Source organism: Sorghum bicolor, chromosome 8 (genome assembly GCF_000003195.3).
Source record: "Sorghum bicolor cultivar BTx623 chromosome 8, Sorghum_bicolor_NCBIv3, whole genome shotgun sequence".
In the NCBI taxonomy this organism is placed as follows: Eukaryota; Viridiplantae; Streptophyta; class Magnoliopsida; order Poales; family Poaceae; genus Sorghum; species Sorghum bicolor.
Window position 1 is genome coordinate 6,122,132 of NC_012877.2, and position 5,537 is coordinate 6,127,668.

A 5,537-nucleotide genomic window follows, 5' to 3' on the forward strand; every position below is an offset into this window, starting at 1 on the left:
CCGCTAATGTGTACTCTTGGACTTTAGTGTACATGTTCGGGTCGGAGTACACCTGGGGCAGCCGGATCAAAGGAGACAGAGGACGACACCCTGCCCATGTGGGACATAGTCCACACAGAGAACTCAGAGACCTCCTCGCCCGGGTGCGCAGCCTCCTGCGAGAAAGGCGGAAGATGGTGAGAAATCTGGCATAATTGAGTCGGGAAGATGGTGAGAAATCTGACAAAATTAGGCTCAAAAATAAAAAAAATCTTTGCCAAGAGCCCAGCCTGACCCTCGGCAAAGGGGGTCTTTGCCGAGGGCCAAACCTAGACCCATGGCAAAGGAGGCTTTGACGAGGGCCTCACCTCGGGACCTCGGCAAAGAATATTTATAAAAAATTGCTTAGGGCCTAACGGATGACCCTCGGGCCTTGGCGGCTGTGACCCAACAGGCCAAATTTGCCGAGGGCGTCTTTGGGCTCTTGCGGCGGCAAAGCCTCAAGCTCTCGGCAAAACACGTGTTTCCGGTAGTAAACAGGTCCCGGTGATTGGTGTCCAGTATGCAGATCCAGTCTACTTCAAGAGCACGTTATACCGTCGGCGCCAGGACGATAGGACTTCCGCCAACCATGCTATGGTCTGCACTGCTGGTTGCCGCTACCTTCTCAATGGCAAGTTGTACATGACAACGCGTGGCAACTAGAGGTCCTTTTCGAGGAGTTCTGCGTCCTCACAGTCGACGCTAGCTAGCTTAGCAAGCCTGGAGGTTGACGATAGTCTGAATTCTGAAAGTCCGAAGAAGTTGAGGAACTGTTAGATTTATTATAGGCTAGACCCACTCAGATTTAATAAATCAATAAATTTTATGGTGTGTAATTATAGATAATATGAGTTTTATCAGATTAAAAATCCAAAAGTCTATGACTTGACTTATATGGTGGGAGTTTTTTCACTTTAAATTGTGAAGTTAAGAAAAACAAAGGCATTGAGTGGTAGGTAGGCAGGCGGTGTGGGATAACTATCTGTGGGTGTTTCAATAGATAACTTACTGAGTTTCAACTTCGCGTGAAAACCCTTCAGATGCCCGTCTCCTCTTTAGATGCCCGTCTCCTCAGCCGCCAACAGGGAGTCCCTTTCCCTCCTCTCTACTCTAGCCATAAGAATAAATAGAAGACTCTGATCTCTTTGATACAAGAAGAGAGAACAACTCAAAACACAGTTTCGCAGCAAAGAAGGTATTCCCATCTTGTAACTCCGCACACACGGAGGAGCGAGAGGGCAAGTGCTTTCGAAGCCCTCGCCGTTCGAGACCTTGCACGGGGGATCGACAATTAAGTTTTTGGGGAGCGTCATCGTGACTGCCCAAACCGCCGCTGCTGTTTGTGGTTGTATTCGAGCACCGTCACCGTCTTTGTCACGCGGACGTAGGCGGATTTCTCCTTTCCGGTGGAGAGATCATCTTCATCGTCTACTTCATAGAAGTTGGACAAGGATCGGGATCCTCAGAGGGCATGGGAGGGTCTGATCTGTTCATCTTCCTGTTATGTTTCGTCTTCCAGATCGTACATGTTTCAGTAGTTCATCCATGTTGTTTCATGTTCTGTCTAGAGTATGTTTCATATGTTCAATCATGTTGTTTCTGTTTATATGCCGTGTCTGTTTCTGCTATAAGATATATGCTCTTTCTGCTTGTTTTGTTGGTTTAGTCAAGTCATTTTGTATACTGTTGTTTTAGTAGTTCTGTTTCATCGTTTCACTTGTTATCTCATATTTATTGCTGTTATGAGATATATGCCTTGTCTTGTTGTTATGATTCATATATTAGGCTTTCATGCTTTTAATAATCATATGTTCTACATGTTAATTGATCACATGTTCCATATTACTATGAACATATTTTATATCATGATTTATATGATTAATAATCTTCTATATGTCATCATCATAATGTTAATTTATGGAATTAAAATGACATGGAAATTGCCTATTTATCTAACAATCCAAAAACCTAATTATAGGCATTTTCTGTTAGAAATTTTGCTGCCATATTGAAACCTGATTCTTTTCATGGTAAAAACTTAATGATCTAGAAAGCTAAGATGAAATTATGGCTAACTGCTATGTAATGTTATCATGCCGCTGAGGGCAAGCCTACGAACTTATCTCTTGAGGATGAGGCTAAGTTTAAGGCTGATGACAACCTCTTTTGAGGTGCAGTGATTAGCGCACTTGACACAAAGCTCTAGAAAAACTATATCATTCTCCTTACAGGAAAAGAGCTATCAGATGCACTTATTGGAAAGTCTGGAGTTACTGATGCTGGTAGCGAGCTATATCTCATGGAGCAGATATATGACTACAAGATGGTTGAGAACCAATTTGTAGTGGAACAAGCTCATGAGTTTTAGTCACTAGCTAAGGAACTTGAACTTTTTTCTTGTCCTTTGCCTGACAAGTTTGTGGTGGGCGGTATAATTGCCAAGTTACCACCTTCTTAGAAGGACTTCGCCACCTCACTCAAACACAAGAGATAGGAGTTCAGTGTGGAAGAGCTCATTGGTACTCTTGATATTGAGGAGAGGGCTAGAACAAAGAACATTGGAAAAGGTGTTGAGACATCTACTACTAATGTGGTGCAAAAGAAATTCTGCAAGTTTAACAAGAAGAAAAACTAGAACAAGCAAGAGAATACACCTAAATTTGTTCAAACAACACAGTTTAAAAAGAAGAGCAACAACAACAAGGGAAAGGGAGGATGCTTTGTCTGTGGCAGTGATCAAATTGGGCAAGAGAGTGCCCTAATCGCAAGGTCACACAGGACAAGAAATCAGCTAATATTGTGACTACTGAAACTGGAGATGGAACATCTGGATATGATAATTCTTTACCATTTGTTCTTTTAGTTTGTAATTCACCTGAGTAATGGATGGATAGTGGTGCAAACATTCATGTATGTTCTGATGTGTCTTTGTTTTCTTCCTATTAGGTCAGGAGATCTGACACCTTGTTGATGGGAAATGGATCGCGTGCTCATGTTCTTGGTGTTGGTACGATCATTCTGAAGTTTACTTCAGGAAAGACAATGCCATTGAAGAGCGTGGAACATGTGTCCTGCATAAAGAAGAATCTTGTTAGTGCATCTATGTTATGTAGAGATAGCTACAAAGTTGTTCTTAAGTCGAATAAATGTATTGTGTCGAAACATGGTACCTTTGTTGGTAAAGGATATGATTGCGGAGGCTTGTTCGCTTATCTTTGCATGATGAGTGTAATAAAATGGTGAATTTTGTTAATATTTCTGATGAGTCGGATTTATGGTATTCACGCTTTTGTCATGCAAGTTTTGGTTGTCTTATGCGGCTAGAAAATCTAAATTTAATTCCTAAATTTAACTTGGTTAAAAAGTATAAGTGCCATGCGTGTGTTGAATCAAAACAACCTCACAAGCCTTACAAGGTTGCTGAGGCCTTGTTCATTGTGATCTGTGCGAGATGAATGGAATTTTAACAAAAGGCGGTAAAAGATACTTTCTCACTTTTATAGATGACTCCACATGTTTTTGCTATGTGTATCTCTTGAAAATAAAAGATGAAGCATTTAATTATTTTAAGACCTATAAAGCTGAAGTGGAGAACCAACTTGAGTGAAAAATAAAACGGTTAAGGTCCAATCAAGGTGGAGAATATTTCTCTAATGTTTTTGATGAGTTCTGCGTGGAACATGGAATTATTCATTAGAGGACATCTCCATTCTCACAACAATCCAATGAGATCGCTAAAAGGAAAAACCACACTCTAACTGATTTGGTGAATGCCATGTTGAGTACAACGAGATTATCTAAGGAATGGTGGGATAAGGCAATTTTGACAGCATGTCATGTCCTGAATAGAGTTCCAGCAAAGAACAAAGAGATTATACCATTTGAGGAATGAGAAAAGAGAAGATTAAATCTCTCATATTTGCGCTCTTGGAGTTGCTTAGCTAAGGTGAATGTGCCAATCAACAAAAAGCGTAAACTTGGGCCTAAAACTATTGGTTGTGTATTCCTAGGTTATTCTTTCCACAACACTAGATATAGGTTCTTAATAATAAAATCTGATATGCCTAATATGTATGTTGATACTATCATGGAGTCAAGAAATGCTATATTTTTTAGAATGAGTTTCCCATAAAAAATACACCTAGTAAAACAAGTCATGAGATTATAATTCTCCATGAGCAAGAATTGTCTATTCCTATAGATCATGCTGAGGAGTCTCACATGCACATTCCTGAGGAGGATGACACTATAGTCACTTGGAAGAGCAAGATACAGAGTATTGCAAAATCCTTTAGTGATGACTTTATAGTGTACCTTGTGGAAGACACACCAACCACCATTAGAGAGGCATATTCCTCTCCTGATGCTGACTTATGAAAGGAAGCAGTAAAGAGTGAGATGGATTCTATTATGTCTAATGGAACTTAGGAGGTCATTGACCGTTCAACTTAACAGTCTCCATCGAAACACTGGTATATCAAAGAACCGTAATTCTGATGCTTCATCATTACAAACCCTAGAGTTTGGTGTGGATTGTTGGATTTATTATGGGATAGACCCATTTAGATTTAATAAATCAATAAACTCTATAGTGTGTAATTATGGACAATATGAGTTGTACCGGATTGAAAATCCAAGAGTCCTTGACTTGACTTATATAGTGGGAGTTTTCCACTTTAAATTGAGAAGTTAAGAAAAGGACAAAGGCATGGAGTGGTAGGTAGGCAGGCGGTGCAGGAGTTTCAACTCAGTTATATGGGAGTTTCAACTCACTATCTGTGGATGTCTCAATAGATAACTAAGGGAGTTTCAACGCCACGTAAAAACCCTTCAGATGCCCGTCTCCTCAGCCGCTAATAGGGAGTCCCTTCCCCTCCTTCTCTCACTCCAGCTACAAGGATAAATAAGAGACTCTAATCTCTTTGGTACAAGAAGAGAGAACAACTCAGAACACAGTTTCACAGTAAAGAAGGTATTCCCATCTCGTAACTCTGCACGCACGGAGGAGCGAGAGGGCAGGTGCCTCCCAAGCCCTTGCTATTCGAGACCTTACACGAGGGATCGGCAATTAGGTTTTTGGGGAGCATCATCGCGACTGCCCAAACCGCCGCTGCTGTTCGTGGTCATATTCAAGCGCCGTCACCGTCTTCCTCACGCGGACACAAGCAGATTTCTCCTTCCTGGTGGAGAGATCATCTCCATCGTCTACATCATGGAAGTTGGACAAGGATCGAGATCCTTGGTGCGCATGAGAGAGTATGATCTATTCATCTTCGTGCATGTTTCGTCTTCCAGATTGTATATGTTTCCGTAGTTCATCCATGTTGTTTCGCGTTCTGTCCTGAGTATGTTTAATATGTTCAATCATGTCGTTTCTGTTTATATCATGTGTCTATTTCTACTATAAGATATATGCTCTATCTGCTTGTTTCATTGGTTGAGTCTGTTGTCTATCTATTAGTAGTTTTGTTTCATCGTTTCACATGCTGTCTCATATTTATCCCTATATGAGATAT